This window comes from Phascolarctos cinereus, unplaced genomic scaffold, assembly GCF_003287225.1.
Source record: "Phascolarctos cinereus isolate Bilbo 61053 unplaced genomic scaffold, phaCin_HiC Scaffold_2;HRSCAF=192, whole genome shotgun sequence".
Taxonomy (NCBI): Eukaryota; Metazoa; Chordata; class Mammalia; order Diprotodontia; family Phascolarctidae; genus Phascolarctos; species Phascolarctos cinereus.
Window position 1 is genome coordinate 155,785,548 of NW_027555625.1, and position 18,774 is coordinate 155,804,321.

General features: G+C 40.6%; 1 long non-coding RNA gene across 1 annotated transcript; it reads left to right on the forward strand.

Moving 5' to 3' along the window:
- Window positions 1–4,211: 4,211 nt before the first annotated feature.
- LOC110207380 (uncharacterized) lies at window positions 4,212–15,744 on the forward strand. The gene is made up of 3 exons (XR_002324146.1): window positions 4,212–4,336; window positions 11,336–11,457; window positions 15,200–15,744. It is a non-coding gene; the product is annotated as an uncharacterized LOC110207380 (long non-coding RNA).
- The last annotated feature ends 3,030 nt before the right edge of the window (window positions 15,745–18,774 follow it).

Consider the following 18,774-nt stretch of genomic DNA (forward strand, 5'->3'; position numbering starts at 1 on the left):
AGACAAGGAAAAAGGGAGAAAGACGGTGCTACACTCCCCTTACCCCCCGCCCCTCCCTCCATCCTCCCATTTAGTGGTATTCAATTCGTTTATCAGGAGCAGTGAATCCCGGAGTCAGGCAGAAGTCTCCTGGGGGTTTTGTTGGTCCTGTCACTGGGTCCCATTGTGATTCTTGTCCTACATGCTGTATTCCATATGGACAGCTGGGCTGAGGGAGGGCGAAGAGGGACCTTCACAAAACCCAAATTGTGTCCAGCTTTCAAACCCAGTATTGTTGTCTGTGAAAGGAAGACGCATTAAAAATTCGTGCTATATCTATTGGGGGGGGTGGAGAAGGGGGAGGTAGTAAAAGGGAAAAAAAGCCACCCTGTCTTTGATGGCTTCAGAAGGCCCCAGTGCTGGCCTCTGACAAGTTGCTTCTCTCTCTCTCTCTCTCTCTCTCTCTCTCTCTCTCTCTCTCTCTCTCTCTCTCTCTCTCTCTCTCTCTCTCTCTCCCCCTCCCCACTATCTTCTTTCCCCTTCTCTTTCCTCATTCTCCTCTTTCTTTATGAAATTAGCTTTCACTATCTAACCAAGTCCACTGCTTTTCAGTCGACAATGCACTTGCCTTCAAACCTTCAACCCGGAAGTTCCAGTCTTCTCTTCTCAGTGCACAGGCTTCTTCTGGCCTCTGGACACTGCAGATGATAAGAAGAGTGGTTATTGGGGTCTGGTACTTGCTCCTGCAAAGTCTCCTTTTTTCTTCCTTTACTGCTCCCCAACTTCCAAAAGAGACCCCAAACCAACTCTCGATGCTACCACTCTTTCAGGCTCCTGCTGAGGCCTATTAGAAGATTCCAAGTCCTGGTTTGGGGGAGAGAGCTAGTTGGAAGATTTGGGTGAAGGAGGCAAGGCTTCAAGCTCTGATGAAGACCTCAGGAGCCTTACTGGAACCTAAGCTGAAACTGGCTTCAGATTCCCAGACAGGAAAAGAAACATTCCTCTTTCCCCTCCTCAATAACATGCCATATAATCTCAAAAGACAATTTTTATACAGGTCCATTCATAGTGGAGAGGCCAGAAATATTAGTAATAACCAGTTCAATAATATGATTCTTCCTGGAGCCCTGCAACAGAGAGCCAGGTGTCCCTTTTCCTTGGCAAACTGCTCAGATATCCAGAATGGGAGACCAGCAGATTACTCCTTCTTATAGTTCACTGCTGTCCTCTCCACAATGTTGCTGGTGTTTCTATTGTGACAGAGACTTTCCCCAACATTTTTTTTCCCTCCCTTGGATGGAAATGGAATGGGAAGGGAATTGCCCTGTTCAATGATCATTCAGTTCCTTTAAAAAAATACACAAAAGGATATTTTCAAAAATCAGAAAGGAGGGGAAAATAGAGGTACGAGGAAAGATGGACACAAAACTTCTGAGGTTGCTATTGTCCTATTTTTATCCCTATGGGCGGACTTTAACAAGGTGGTTTTATTGGCCTTTATTGTCATGGGTGATGCAGAATCGTTGCTTGTGCCATCTTTGCATGCTGAAGTGAAAGAATATATGAAAAGCAAGCAAAGCAAATAAATACCTGGCCACTAAAGGATTACATTGCTTGCTATCGTGAAATTAAAATAAACTAAAGGACAGTTGCAATGTAAAAGGAAACATCCTTAAGTGAACCGAGACCAAAATGAAGGAAATTCCAGTTAATCCTGTGCTTTATGTTTAAATATTTCTCTTCCTTTCCCTACCTCTCCTTTTCTCTTCCTATTAAGAAAAATCAGATAGCCTGATAATGAGTGGAAACCCCTCTAAGCCATGGAAATAACTTATTTTCCTTACCTATTGACTGTTGAGCTTAGTTGAGACCTGGTGTGGATTTCTTGAGTCTTTTCAAGAGTCTGGTCATTGAAAAGCTAATCCAATATTTACCAAGTATAAGAACAATTCTCAGTTGTATTTATTAAAGGCAGATCACTAAGTGATTACTTGGGAACGTAAAACAAAGCCCCAGTTCTTGGGGAGGGGTGGGAGTGGGGAGAACTATGTCCTGCCAGGGGTCCCCAACCTATTCTTAGAGGGGAAAGACCATATGGGTGATGTATGAGATATTAGGTTTCCCATTCCTTAAGTGGTGGCGTGGATTAGATATTGTATTGTGCAATATTTCAGGAAATATGTACTTGTGGCTTCATGAGAGCCCGAGCAGAGTGACACTCTAAACCGTGTCGATATATCATCTTTTATCCAGGATCTGCAAATAAACCCCTGATCTCTCCACCGCATTATAGCCCACGCTATCTTGCCTAGGAAACGATCTTAGTTTTATTGCTTTCCCCTCCCTCCCTCCGCTCTATCCTTACCACCTCTTCTGTTTTTTTAAGGCTTCTGGCTTTTTTTCCCCCCCGATACCGTTATTAATAAAAGAGGCAGACATCACCGCTTCAATCAAAAAAGCATGAGGAGAAAAAACGCATCAGCAGCCTCGCTCGCGCGAACACACACAAATCAACCAACCTCCGACCCCTCTTCAAACCCCTAAAACAAGGCCTGCCATGGCGCCCTGCGGCCACCGGGAGGCAGCAAAGCCCTTCTGATCCTTCAGCACTGGGGCTACCAACTACCTTGGAGATAAATGATTTATTTATCCATGCGATATATAGAAGGACCCACGTGTGTGTGTGTGTGTGTGTGTGTGTGTGTGTGTGTGTGTGTGTGTGTGTGTATGCACCCGCATAACGGCAGACAGACCATATCAAGTAAAACTGAAGCTCTTATTTAGCTGAACTCAGCTATCCTGGACTCAAAGAGAGGACCTTAGGGATTTATCTAAAGATTGTTATGGATAACTTCCATCAGTGACCATCTATCTATGTAAAGATAACGTATTAATTATGCTTTCCTCTATAAATTATGTATTTATACATATTTTGCATGAGAGGCAACGTGGCATAGAGGATAGCAATGCATCTTGTAGCAGGAAGTCCTGTCTGACACATATTACATCATATCACCTGTGACTTTGGATCCCTCTATTATCTTCAGTGTCCCAAACCCGTGACTTACAGGCAATTACCAGGCTGCATCTGTAGAGAAAATTTCCACACCAGGAACTCCCTTGCACTGATGAAGCTACAAATCCTATCCATATCTGTTATTTCATATGTATGTGTAATATAGTTAACAAGTATATATTAAGTACTATGTGCCTGACACTGTTCTAAGTGACTGGGATACAAGTGAAAGCAAAAACAGAAATAGGGACTATAGCTGAGATTTCACTGGTATAGGGAACTCTTTACCAATCCAAGTCAGTACCTTCTCTGCGCCTTAAGAGAGTCTTTGGGAGTGTCCTATAGCACTGAGAGATTGCGACTTGCCCAGGACCTTCCCAGCCAGTATGTGTCCGAGGTGATTGATCCCAGGTCTAACATCGAAGCCTGCGTTTTCTCCATGACCACACCACTGCATTAGATTGGAATAACTTAAATTATAACCAAATGTAAAAATCTATGGCTTGTATTTAACCTCTTTTCTTTCTTTTTTTCCATTATTTCCATTTTCCTTTCGATGAAGCTCTCCCCCCTCATGGTTTGAAGGTATTCTATTTTTATTAAAATGCTACTTGTAAGGCGCAAAGTTATTACGGGAAAAACAAGCCCCTGAAGAAAAAGGAAAGCAAAAAACGGGGACGGGGTATGGACATATTCATGTCCATAGAAGACTGCAGTTTGTTGGAGGCTGAAAGGATAGTTGACATTGATGCTTTCGGTTCACTTGGTGAAGAGTATTAGTATTTTTTTTTTGTTTGGTTTGCTCTGGGAAGCTCGGGAGAGTCGGTGCAAGGCCCGGGGACTCAGAAAGGAACCTCCGCGGCTAGACCGGAGGCTCCAAATCCCGGCCCTTGGGGATGTTCTTCCTGCAGCGTTTCACCTTTCTGTCCCAATTCTAGCACCAGCTTCAAACATACTGAGCGGCAGAAGACTCCCCTCACCCTGGGAAGGAGAAAGAAGGCAAGGTCTTCAGAGAGGCAGGAGCTCATCCTTCCCGCCTGGAGACATGGCTTTTGTCCCTTACCTCCCGGTCTCCGCTCCAACCCAGGGCCCCGCAGTCTCCGTCGAGCGTTGCTCTTTCTCTCCACTAGGCCGCCAGGGGGCGCCGCGGCACGCGGGTGCTCGGAGAAGGGGGAAAGGGTTGGGGCGGGGCTCTAGTTCGGGAGCTGCGGTCAGAGCCATGCGCGCCTTGCGGACTGGCGCTTGCATCTTCCGCTCCCCTCTGCTTCACGGATTGGAGACCCCAACGGCCCGGGGAAACGGAACGCGCACAAAGACGCTTCGGCATGGCTGCATGCTGAGGTAGAGGGAGCTGGTTTGGGGCGGAAAGGGTGTAAAGCTTAGGGTTTGGGAACAGCATGAAGGGCAAGTAATCCCGCCGCTGAAATCCATTTCAACGTGAAACGAAGTTTCGGAAAGACTGAGCTTTCGGGCTAGACCCGCTACTTCATAGGCTGATTATGTTTAACTGCCTCCCTTTGTCCCGCCCATAAAATGGGGTTTATTGTCTTCAAACTCCCCTTGACTTGACTCGAATAGGCATTGGGTCCAAAGCCACTCGAGCCTACTTGAAGTGGATATTAACCAGGAAGGGAAGGAGCTTGCGTTGCCCAAGGTAGCCGCGGGGTGGCGCGATTGGATAAGGAAAGGGAGCTCGCAAGCCGGCCCCAGCTTTTTTAATAAACAGAAGCCCGTCCATAAAATCTCCCTAACAATGAGAATTTCTAATCTGTCCTCCCTTGTTTGTTTTTGTTTGTTTGCTTTTGCCCTTCAGGCTAATGGGTGACTTTACAGGTGGAAACAGACTCCAATTTGGGGAAATTTGAATTCCCTAGAGGAGATGTTCTTAACCTGGGTTCTGCAGATTTTTATTCATTTCATATCATTTCAGAAGGTCCATTAACTTGTATGGGAAAATATTACATCCGTATTTGTATCAATCTATAATTAAAATTTGGCATTTCCTTCTATTAAGAACGGAGGCAAAAATCATTATTCTGAACAGGGGTCAACCAACTGCCAAAGGGGTCCATGATACACAGAAAAGGTTAAGTGCTCTAAATGTATTTGATCTTGGAGAGTATAAGTGTTCCTTCTCATTTCTTTTTTCTCCTCTCTTCTTCACTTCTTCAGTCTGTGAGTATAGTTTCTAGAGTTTCTTAGTTCCCCTAAGATTTTATAGATAGGATTTCCATCACCATTTTTACATCTGAATGCAATACACTCTGTCCGTTTTACGTATGAAAGAAAAAATTGAATCACAAAGCTACTTTAAAAATTAATTGCTTCATTCCACACATTGAGTCAAAAACCACATCAAAACTGCAAAGTTATTGTAGACTGCTTAGAATAAATTCTTTATGCTAATCCAGGGTGGAGAATGAGAATCAGCAGCTGAAAACAGTAAGAAAAAGCCAACCATTTTCTTATTTCAGGATTTCATCTTCAGCATTTTACTTTTCCAAGTCAGGCTTGGAACTTGGAGTCAGGAATCTGGGCCCTGAAGCTTGCTACTTAGTCAGGTGACCTTGGGTATGTAGTTTAGCTCTTGAGCCTCAGCTTCCTCATCTGTAAAATGGGGGTGTTGATACTTGAAGTATATGATAGGGTGATTGTAAGGGAAATGTTTTGCAAATCTTAAAACAATATATAAATGTGAGATATAATAGTAATAATAGTTCACATTCATATTTCACTTTAAAGTTTCCAAAGCACTTGATATATATTATATAATTTTATATTCCTAACAATTGGTAGAATCTCCATTTCACAGATGAGGAAACTGAGGCTGAGAGGAGTTAAGTGATTTCCCCAGGGTCACACAACTAGCAAGTGTCCAAGGCAATAAATAAACTGAAATCATCCTGACTCCAAGTGGATAGTGGATAGACACTATGCAACCTAATATCATGTTAGCAGAGTTTAAGTAAACACAAAACACATTACAAAACCGAAACACACACACACACACACACACACACAGAGTAACAAAAGGAGTAATCTAATTCCAGAGCAATTTGAAAATTGTGATCTGAAAAGCCAGAGGAAAAAAACAGGGAGAAGTATCAAAGGATCCTACTCTGCCCAAGGAGAAACATAGCCACGTGTTCTGCCAGAGGAAGCTGGGTGGCAGACTTCTCTAAGCAACGGAGAGGATCACTAATTCATCTTTTAGGAGCTGGCTCCCATAGTCTCTGATGGTTGGCAGGCTTTGCTATCTCCTTGTTTTCTCCTGAGCAGTTTACAGAGATGCTTCCAAACTCTGTCTCCTTATTGGAGAACATTATGTCTCTGTTAAAAACTAAATAATTGACAAAGGCCTGGAAGGCCCCAGGGAAGCAGTGTAATAGAAAAATCCTTAAATAGACCTTCTGAAGAGACAGATTCAGTTGCTCATTGGCCAGATGACCTTGGCCAAGTCATTCAACTTGATTGTGACTGACTTTTTTTTCTAGATCTGTGATTTCCTTGATTTAATGATTTCAAGATGAGGAAACCCCTTTTACTGATGTAGATCAGCAAATGTTCTGGAACTTAGTCCCAGGAAATTGTCTAGGGGACTGAGAGGTTAAATAATTTGTCTAGGGTTACAAAACCAATATATACCAGAGGCAGAATTTGAACCCAGTTCTTCCTGATTTTGAGGCTTGCTTCTCAGAAGCATATTGATAAGAATATGGGTTCCACTCCTCTGGGGAGTTTGTGAGATAAGTAATATTACATGTATAAAGCGAGTATACTCTAAGATCCCTGGAAAAAATGAATTAATATCTAATTATTACTTTACTAGTTATCTTTACTCCTCTTGTGAGGAAAAGATAAAGTCAAAGGACATGATTCTCTGTATATAATTCTGGATCCCACACTTTGAGAGATGTAGAGAATTTAGAGAAAGTTCCAAAAAGAGCTTCAAAAAGGGATCAAAGGGTAATTTAATCCCTGTATTTCTAGTCGGGCTATTTCTTCATCTAGGGGTCCCTGCCATATTTAAAATTTGATTCTGTTGCTTATAAATTCAGATTTGCTATGAAAGACTTAAGGTACATTAAGATTATGGGGTTTTTTCAGAAATTATAATAGAATCAGTAAAAACAATTTTCCTACCCTAGGCCTGATCTAAATAGTGAAGACATTTTTTCCTAGTGTAGGCCTGGCCTAAGTGGTAGAGACCTTAAATTTAAGAGGAAAGGTTAAATGAATTAGCATAGCGTCATAGACTGAGAGCTGGAAAGGAATGTGGCCTTCATTTAGTCCAATCTCTCATTTTACTGATGAGGCAAATGGGGCCCAGAGAGGTTAAGTACTAGCCAAAGGTCACACAGGTAGCAAATGAGAGACTGGGGATTCCAAAGCCGGTCTTTTTGCTCCAAATCCAGTATTCAGTTCATAGGACCATCTAGGGGAAAAATGTAAAGGAGTTAGCTGAATAAAAAATGCTGAATAGTTTGGAAGGGAAAATATATAGAGGATAGTGTCCTCTACCTAAAACCAAAAAGGTGTTTGTTTGTTTGTGGGGTGGTCCAGACCTATGTTTTCAATGGTGTATGGAACCATTAAGGGGAAAATATCTCCCACCAATGCAGGTAATTCACCTGTAACTTATGGTCTTAGCTACCTAGGTCACTAAGAAGTTAATTGATCTTACTCACTGTCAGAGAGCCAGTATCTCAGGGGCAGCATTTGAATTCAACTCTTCCTGAATCCAGGACAAGCTTCCTGTCCCCTATACCGCATTGCCTCTCAAAAATTAGAGGTGCTGGGCTTGTTTACAGCAGAAAGATTTTAAGGTAAAATTCCTGAGTAGGGCAGCATAGCATGGTGGATAGACTTGGATCAGGTCAGGGCTGGGTTTGAATCTTGTTCTGACACTTAGGAACTATGTGACCACGGGCAAGTTATTTAACAACTCTAAGCCTCAAGTTCCTCATTTGCAAAATTTGTATAATAGCACCTGTCGTTAGTTCCTACTTCCCAAGATTGTTGTCAGGATCAGATGAGATAATACACATAAGGTACTTTGCAAAATTTAAAGTGTTATATAATTATTGATTGTTATTATCCTGATTTTAAAATTACTAGAGAATAACTAAAACATATATACCCTAGTGCAGGGGTAGGGAACCTGCAGACTCGAGGCTACATGTGGCCCTCTAGGTCCTCAGGTGCAGCCTTTTGACTGAATCCAAGTTTTACAGAACAAACCCTTTTATTAAGGGGATTTGTTCTGTGAAATTTGGATTCAGTCACAGTGCCACACTTGAGGACCTAGAGAGCCACATGTGGTCTTGAGGACAAAGATTCCCCACCCCTGCTAGTAGAACTAACTGAAACAGTGTAGAGAACCTATAGACCTGAGGTCAACCTTGAGTTCAGATTCAGCCTCAGACAGTTACTAGTATATGAATCTAGACAAGTCACTTAACCTATTTGCCTTGGTTTACTTATCTGTAAAAACTCCCAGGGTTGTTGTGAAGATAAAATTAGATAATAATAAGCTTTGCAAACCTTAAAGCACTACATAACTGCTAGCTACTATTATTGTGAAGTAATTAAGGGACAGTATAGGAGGTTGTCTTTCTGAGCTGCATCTTAGACTTCACATATTAACTCTTTGTGATATTTTGTGGATGTCAAGGGAAGGTGATTATCTTTTAAGTGTTTGGTTAATTTTTAAATTAAAAAATATTAGCCACTGATATTTTACAACCACATTATTAATTCATCACGTCTCCTTGCTTTCTTTCTCAAGAAAAAAGCTCACACCTCCAAATTTAGAAAATGCTCAACATCACTTAATTAAAACAACTTTCGCCCTACTGTTTAGCAATATGTCTTCCTCTCTAGGCCTCCTGCTAACTTGGATATCAGTCTAATAAGTTTCCTCCTTCATTCTGTCAAGTCCAGCTGAAGAGGTTCCAAGGAAGGGACACCTGGTCCTGTTCCTCCTTTCACCACCTTAGCTGCACTGAACTGAGACCCAGAATTTAGAGCTAGAGTGAAGAGAGTCAAGGCAAAGTGATGCAGATGTGAAGTCATTAAAATAGCCACTATAGAAAGGAAAGGTAAAAAAAAAAATCTAGCATAGATTATATAGTCCCTACTTCAATTTCTGGCTCCTACCCATTTGTCCAAACTTGTTTAGGACTTCCCACTCCTAAAGAAAAGAATAAAAAACAATTTCCCTTTATGTTATATCCCATCCATCTATTTTCCTTTCTCCTCTTCACTCCTATACTTCCTGGGGAAAAAAAGTCACTAAAACTTAACGCTTCCATTTACAAAAAGACATCTTCCCAACCCCTTATAAACTGGCTTGCTATTCACCAGTCTACAGAAAATGCTGTCAGCAGTCACCAATGACCTAGAAGCCATCACATCCTGTGGCCTTTTTCTCATTCTTCTTTTCCAGACTTACTTCATATAACTCCTTGCTACATACTCAACCCACCAGGCAAATTAGATTATTCTTCTTCCCTCAGATAGAGGTGCACTCTCCCACCTCCACGCTCACCAGTCTCTGTACCTGTCATTTGCCCTCTCTTCTTCACCTGTTGAGTTGGTACCTAAACCATCCTTTAAAGTCAGACTTCAACATCTCTCCTGGGAAGCCTTCTCTCATTCCCCAACCCATTCAAGCCTCACAATCCTATTTTATAGATGAGGGAAATAAATTGACTTACTCATAGTCATGTAGCAGATAAGTGTTAGAGCCAGGATTTGAACTCAGTTCTTACTGACTCAAAGTCAAGGACACTTTCTACTTTGCCCCTTTTCTCTGCATGTAAGTTTCTTGTGAGCAGGGTGTATTTTTGGAGACCATAGCTTTACTGCAAGGGATCTTAGAGGTCATCAAGCCCTTCCTCATTTTACAGATAAAGAAACTGAAGCCCAGAGAGGTTAGTTAAGTGACTTGCCAAGGATTACAAGGCTGGTAAATGTCTGATTCAAACTCAGGACTTCCTAATTCCAACTCCCATTCTATGTTCACCATACCACACTACCTCTCTCTCTCTCTCACTCCTTTTTTTTTAAACTTTGTATCCCCAGCATGGTGCAGTGCAAATGGTGATTGATTCGTAAATGCTTGTTTTGTTTTCTTTTGGTTTTTTGGTGAGGCAATCAGAGTTAAGTGACTTGCCCAGGGTCACACAGTTAGTAAGTGTCAAGTGTCTGAAACCAGACTTGAATTCAGGTCCTCCTGACTCCAAGGCCAGAGCTCTATCCACTGTACCACCAAGCTGCCCCAATGCTTGTTTTTTATGTTGCATTTTCTAGGGTAAATGCTGGGGTATAAAGAATTCTTCCCTTTTCCTCTCTGCCTCATAAAAGTTGGAAGAACCCCACTATTCCATGCATTTGTAGACAATCATAGAATCATAGCTTTAGATCTGGAAGGGATTTAAGAAATTAACTACTCCGGGTCCCTCATTTTACGGATCAGAAAACTGAGGCCCCAGTGGACTGTATGACTTGTCCAGGATGAACAGAAGGGGATTTTGAGCCCAGGTTTCTGGGCTCTTCTAAGCACTACACCAAATAGAATCATAGGCAAACAGACTCAGGTTCATCGAGTGTGGTTCTAAAAACTGTTTTTGCCACATAGAACAGCTCCTATGGATGGTGATCAACAGAACAAGTGAAGTCATTCCCCTCCCTGCTCAAGAAACTCCATGGTCCCTTCCTTCCTCCAGATTATAAAACCACTATTCCAGTCTACATTTCCTGGTTTATTTCACACATATTCCCTTACACTTTTTCCATTTCAGCCAAATTGTCTTGTACATGATATTCCATCGTTCAGTTCTCTAACTTCACACAGCTGAATTTCCTATGCCTGAATGTACTCCCACACCTCCAGCTCAAAGAATCCCTAACTTCCTTCAGATTTTTTCATCTCAAGTGCCACCTTCATACAGAAAGCCTATCCTAATCCTGAATTTGCTAACTCCAGAAATTATTTTGCATTTAATCTTCTATGTAAATGTTTACTGGCAATAGAATGTAAGCTCCTTGAGGGCAAAGACTTTTGTTTTTCTCTTTGTATAGGATTTAACACAATGGCTGGAATGCTTAATAAATGTTTGTGGAATCAAAGTCAGTGCTACCCAACTCACTACCCACTAATGGTAATAAAGTCAGTAATTAATCATTATTCATAGCTCTTCCATTGTCCTACACAAACCTTTATTTAGCACTAAAAAGAGACAGCCTAGGGAAAGGGGGTCTCATCACCAACTAAGGTACCTGATCAGATATCACAGTTCCCTAACCTTGCTGTGTAACTGTTTTGCATTTTTATAGACTTATGTAAGGAAGCCAGATGTTTGCCAGAAGACCTATGAAGGCTAACTTGTTTGCCCAGATTTTAAGAACTCGGGTATTAACAGTTTAGTAAGAACTTTCCTTTATGACCCTCCTTCGAGGTAGGTAGAATAAATAGTATTTTTCTTATGTGCTGCTGCTTGCTGATTGTCCTTTGTTCTCGAAGAGGACCGTGACATCGGGGAGGTGATGCCATGATGTGCAAGTGAATTGGATTTAAGGGAGGAAGGGTTGTGCAAAGTCACCAGCCTCATATTCTCCTCTGGAGTCATCTGAGTACAGTAGATAGACTAAGAATCAACAGTGAAATAATTTGCCCAAGGTCAGCAAACTGGCAGAGTCAGGATTCAAAACCAGGACTTCAGGCTCCAAGGTCATTCCTCTTTCCGCTAATCATTTATAAGCTGCCATTAGATAGCATTTTAAAGTTTATAAAGCACATTATAGATATAATCCTTCTTCAATTCTCACAACACTGTAAGGTTGCTTTCTGTAGGTGTTATTATTGCTGCTTTACAGATGACGAAACTGAGGCTCTGAGAGTCTAAATTATATTCCTAGGCACACACAGCTAATAAGTGTCAAAGGCAAGATTCAAAACCTGAATCTCCTGACTCCGAATCTAGAATTTTGTCTGGATGTTCTATGAATGTTGTAGCCCCTTGCTTCCTGGAGTCTTTTGTTCAGTGCCTGAAATTACATTACTTTTCTACCAGAGTTGTGGATCCCCGGGAAGAAGAAAAATACCATGGAAAATACAAACTTGAATGAAAATAGCTATGTATCTATTAGTGCAAATGATGAGTCCTGTGAGGGAACCACATTATTGGAATTTGAACTGCATTTTTCCATTGGGCTGGAACCAATGACCATATTTTACATAACCATAACTTCAAATAGTTCAAATTCAAACACATGAGACCTTTACAGGATTTATTTTCCTTTTTTGCACTAATCAGGACCTGCAGTACTGCAAATCATAGAGTATGAAGATCTAGAACCTTAGAGCTTAGAAGGGGCCTCAGAGACCATTTATTCTGGGTAAAAGCTGGGCCCCCCAAGTGAAACAATTCACCCACAGTCATGTAGTTCACTGAGTTTTGTGCAGTCAGAACTAGCTTAAACCCAGGTCTCCAGACTCCCAAGCCAGGGCTTTTTCCAATCTGGCACTCTATCCTAAAATCTGTACTATCTCCCATCTACCAGGTTACCTCCTATAACTTTTGGTCAAGAGAAACTCTTCCATGCTTCCATACTTCCATGGATCTGTGATCCTGTTGACATAAGTGCCCCCTCCTGAGATACAGATCTTATTCCAGCCATGCTAAGCTATTCTGTGCCAGTTCAGTCCATATCCTCCAACAAGTCTGTCAGAGATCTATCTAGCAGGCAGTGGGCAGTGGGTAGTAGGGAGGGAGGGCTTCCTCTTATGGAATTTCTTGTGGTTTTTAGTACCTTCTGCCCACTTTGCTGTCACTTTGCCATCATTGCTGTAGAAGCAGAAAGGGACTGCACAGATCTAAGGGCCATTTTGTATTTCATTTGTTTGTTTGATTGTTGCCACAGCCAAAGAATTCATAAACAAATGTCCAGCCAACTGGTGATGAGTATGTCTCTATGAACTGGATTTGTTGTCAAAAAGCAGATACAATCTGTGGCCAGGACTGTCCTAGAAAACCCTTTCTAGCACAGTACAGGCTGTCAGAGCCTGTGTTTCCCTGACATAGTCTTCAAGATCCCATAATTGTCTCCAGGGCACAATCTTGTTGTGGCATTTCAGCTGCTTTATGGCCAAGCTTTGGGAGAGGGGAGGTCGGGGGGGGGGGCTGTTCCTCAAGTCTTAAAATGCATGTGTATTGGTGATGAACCAGCAAGATATTTGCTGGAGCATTTACTCCCATTGTTAACCCTTCCCCAATCCCATTTTCGCTCTTTTTTATGGGCATAATGACATTTCATAAAATTAGACATGATATCGGCAACAGGAGAAAATAATTTACCAAAGTAAATTGAAATGCTGCACTTGATGCAAACACCCTTTTAAAGTTTGCCACCCTTATCCTACGCAATTAGGGAAAGCAATTATGAATACTCTGTTGTCAAATATTATTTTCAGATCTGTCCTAGTTGAATTGAAAGGCCTCTAATGGAAATTTTGTAAATAAGCCTGGAGAGGCTCCACATCCAGGGTGGCTTTAAAATAATCATCCCAACTAGGTTAATTAATCAAATGTGAAAACAGGATAACATTCATCATCTGACAAAGAAACACTATGAGTTCAAATATATATATTTAAGAATCACATCTAGTAGCAAGTTAAAGGGGCAAACCGAATAATACATAATTGAATTTTTTTTTCTGAGTTCTCAGTCATATTGACTTCAAAGTTAGCTTTTCAATCAACCATGTAGTTAAAAAGCAAGAGGCAACAGGAATGTCAAGAACTTTATTCAAGATTACAGAATAACATACAAATAGGCCTGGAATATAGCAGGAACTCATCAATTCTTCGATCTCTTACTTGTCTTCCCTTAGATTTCTGGTGTCCCTATTTTCCTTTTTTTGTTTATTTGTTTATAGGACATTATTTAGGCAATTCACGCTTAATGGAAAGGAACATGTCCACCTATATCCCCTATCTTTTATTAATGGCTTGATCATTTCCTAGCTACCAAAGTTGGAAACCTAGTTGTGGTCCTTCACTTCTTCCCTCTCTCTTTCTACAGCTAGTTAGTTTTCAAGTGCTGCCAGCTCTTCATGTCTCTCACATCCACGTATTACTTCCTTTCCATTCTTACCACCAACGTCACCTAAGTCTAGGCCCTCAACACTTCATGCTTGTGCTACAGCAATAATCTTCAAATGTCAATTCAATCCATGTTATATACAATTGTCCTATTGACCTCACGTTCACATTAGTGTCTTGATAGGTCCCCTGCTCCCTGTCTGCCTCCACCCAACTCCCCCGTTAAAAAATCCTTCAGGATCTCCCCACTGCCTATAGAACAAAGTATAATCCCCTTAATTTAGCATTCAAGGACCTCCTACCTAATCTCCAACCTGATCGAGCACTTTGGTTGAATTGACTTAGTTGTTTTTCCTCACATGCTTTAGGAATATCTTTCCCTCTCTGCGTTTGCTCTTGTTTCTCCTATCTGGAGTGCACTCCTTGCCCATCTTTTGCCTCTTCTTCCTTTTCTCTGGTTGGTAAGCTCAACCCCCAATTCCTTCCTGAAACCTTAGGCTTCCCCATTTCTCAGTGATTATTGCCTCCTTTGAATTCCTTCATCTAGCTCATATGTATATGACACTTAGCACATACCAGCACTTATTTTTAATTTATCTCTTTGCATATTCTTTTCCAAAAGAGTTTTTTAATTGCTCACAATTAGGGATTGAGTTTCTTTGCGTTCCTGATGTCTAATAATGCTTTAAATGTATATGGTGCTTTACAGGTTAAAAAATGTTTTCATGTATTTTATCTTGTTTGATTATAACAACCCTGAGAAATAAGCATTTTTCACCCTCATTTTACAGATAAGGAAACTAAATCCTAGAAGTCAAGTGACTTCACAAAAGTCAGTGCTATTAAGTGGCCAAGCAGAGACATGAGCCCTATGTTTATGAAGTCTTCTTTAGTGTCCTGTCCCCCATTTAAACAAAAAACTGTCTCTGCTAAGTGTCATGCCCTTCGTAAGTATACGAGAAATGCCCTGGGGTGACGATCTTTGAAAATAAACCGTAGCTGGATCTTTATCCAGGATGAAACTAAAATGAATCCAAATAGTGTGTACCTTTGTTTCTAAGCAGCTCGTCATCTAATCTAATATTTATATTTGTAGCTGTGATACAGTGTTTCCAAAGGGCCTATCAGTACCAACATGCCTTCTGGCTGGCTTTTGTGCCAGCCTGTATTGGACTGACTTGTGGGTACGATGAAAGACTCAGGGATGTCATCAATTTTGAAAGAGAGATGAAAAAGTCAGAAATGGAGACCAGGACCAAAACACAGTCAGACTTCTTCCTCATCTTGCTTGTCATTTTTATATTTGTTTCAGCCAGGCAGGACCAAAACCGAGGATTTTAGGTTTTGGTCCTTTGCATTGCTGGCTTGCAGGAATAGACAAGTATCAAATGCCTCAAAGATTTTCCAGGATCTGAAAAATAAAGGGCCATGGAATTTGGAGATCTGACTACATGACTCTTCCATGCAGCTGGGAAGAGAATCACCGAAAACTTCTGCAATGCTCTTCAATCCTGTTGTGGACAATCTGTTGTGCACTACTTTGCCTGTGTCTAGCTCCTCCTTGAAGTTCTCTCTTCTTCCCAGGTCAGAAGACTCCAAAATGTAAGGGAAATTGGAGCTAGAAAGTGACAGTGATGTTATATCCTGTGATTGATGTGTATAATTTTTACCATAACTTTACCAATATAATTAAACTTTTTAAACTCTGAACTTGAGTCTGAGGTGATTTACAAATAATATGAAAAATGTAATAAGAAATGTACATTTCCCCCAATATTATGGTGGCACATGAGTTAAAGAAAATAGAGCACAGGAATAATGGGATTCATACCTGATGATTTTGATGGGGTAGGTGGTCAAACTGCTCCAATTTATAATTGTATTCCATCCTTGAAGGTCTCTAGTTCAATATGAGTTCAAGATACACAACTGTTTTGGGAGAACCACAAGGAAAAATAAATTCACAGTGATCTTTTGACTAACTACATGAAAAGTAAAGGAGCTTCCTAGGATTTAAAATGTAATATATTTTCTAGATATGCTGAAATCTCCCTAGTTGGTAAAAATGGAGAAGGAATAACTCTACTAACTTCTCAGATCTTGAATCCTAAATACGCTTTAAATCACCTTAAACAAAATACAGTAAGGTTCGGTTTACTTTGCATTTTGAGATTGTCATTTCGGAAAAACAATAAACATTTAAAAAAAGCATTTGCTTTCTACCGTACTTTTCAAAGGTAAAATTGATATCCTACAATGTAAAAGCTATTTTTAAGCCAGACTGGTTAAATGAAATTTACATGCATGCATTTACCCCCGAATTGTTGATAACATGTATTGAAATGAACCAATTTGTGTTTACTCAGAACAAAATGTTAATCACTTTCATCAAAAAAGCAAATTCTAATTTCCTTATTTTTAAATCATTCCCTCAGGTTAGGAGAGTTGTTTTGGTTAGTCATAGAGTCCGTTTTTTTTTTTTTTGGCGAGGCAGTCGGGTTAAGTGATTTGCCCAGGGTCACACAGCTAGTAAGTGTCATGTGTCTGAGGCCCGATTTGAACTCAGATCCTCCTGACTCCAAGGCCAGAGATCTATCTACACCACCTAGCCTCCCCTCATAGAGTCCTTCTTTGAGACTAGGTCTGAGGCCCCTGACAGTCATACAGTTTTGATTCTACATGACAATGTCAGACCAATGAAACCTGATAAAGAACTGCCTTGTATTTGAAGACCACCTTTTGAAAAGACTACTTTTTAGAACTGTAAATGACAGGAACAGATTTTAGTACTTTAAAAGTCTTGACTAATCCCACAGCAATTTCTGGAATTCTTACAGTTTTCTAAAATCATGCGAAAGTCAAATACAGTCTGCAGAGCCAGCTCTTAGGGGATAGCCCCAACCCCAAAGCCAAATCATACCAGGTTCCCTTTTTCTTCCTCCCCAAAAGCATTTTTACACAGGTAAAATGAACATAAGGATAGTCTTTGAAAGAAGCAGGGAAAAGAAAAAAGAAAAAAAGGAAGAGATATTACCAAAGGTTAACATGAAACCTGTGAGATATTTGTGGAAGGGGTCAGGATGTACTATCTCAGGCAACCAGCTTTAGTTCTATATCCTACCCAACTCATCATCACATTGATAAGCTTCATTCTTTAGCACCAATCAGTATTCTTCTTCTCCATTTAACTCAATACAATAATATTTATTAAGTACCTATTATGTGTACAACACTATGCTAGGCACAGGGGATACAAAACCAAAAATATATCTGTCTCTTTTCAAGGGGCATGTTCTAATAGAAGCATGCAACATATATACATATAAGCATAACACAAGGTAATTTGTGAACAGAGAGGGCATTAACAACTGATGGGATTAAGGAAGACTACTTGAAAGAGGTAACACATGAGCCAGCCCTGAAGAGAAACAAAGGTTCTGAGAGGAAGAGAGTGTGCTTTCCAGGCATGGGAGCAGCTTTGTGAAGACAGCATACCAAACGCAAGAGAAAAGCTAACTGTCCAGTTTAACTAGATCATAGAGTATGTGAAGGGGATTACACAAAATAAGCCTGGAAAGGTAGGCTGAAACCATGTTTGGGTTTTAAATGACAGATTGTGTTTGTATTTTAAGCTGTATGCAAAGAAGGTGAATAATATAGTTAGAATTATGTCTTGGGAAGATTATTTTGTGTAGAGCATGGATTAGAGAGGCAAAAGACTTGGAGTAGGGAGATCAATTAGACTATTAGAGTAGTTCAGGCAACAGTGATGAGGGCTTGAACTAGGACCATATGATTGAGACAGACAGGAGTGGATATAAGAGATGTTGTAGGAGTAAATTTGTCACTGATTGGCTATAAAGTGGGATAAAAGAGAGGGGGAAAGTGAAGGGTGACTTCAAAGTAGTGAAATTGGGTGACTAGAAGGAAAATGGTACCTTGAACAGAAATAGGGAATTTGGAGGAGGAGAAGGTCCCCAAAATTAAAAAGGATCTCTCAAAGCTTTAATATGCTTGCCCTGATTTGCCCTTTGGAATTGCTCTATCCACCAGTGCTCTCAGTGAGCACATGCTGCATAGAGGAGTTATCTTTCTATGACATCTTTTGATCAGGTCCATACCACAAAGAGCTGATAAAAGCAGGTAACACAATTCCATTAAAAAGGGGAAGTAAATCATTTTTCCTAACATGCAAAAAGTATTAAAGAGAAGATTTGAGGAGTCTGCTCTTTTGATGTCCCACAGGTCCCTCTAAGTATTTAAAGGTGCAACGAAGACCCATTTATCTTCTATTAAAAAGATCTCTTTAGATTAGAGGAACCAAGAGAGAGTAGTCTTATATTACAATCTGCTTAATTCAATTGAAATCCATTTAAACTTTAAAACCATGTCTTTACAAACTTAGGTGGCAGGTACCATCAGAAATCAGAATGCATGAGAAAGCAGATTTGGGCACTAATTCCATTCTGATCACAGATTTGATGTGGGGCTTTACTGCTTCGTAAATTCAGAATATTACTATTAATGAGAAAGTGTCATGCAAATAAATTAGAAAGTCAAGGATAGACCATTTTGGGTGATAATTGTGAGTCTTTTGACATGGCATGTATGTAACATGCAACCGTTTATTTTAAATCAATCTGTGCAGAGTGCCCAGTCAGACTACCCAAC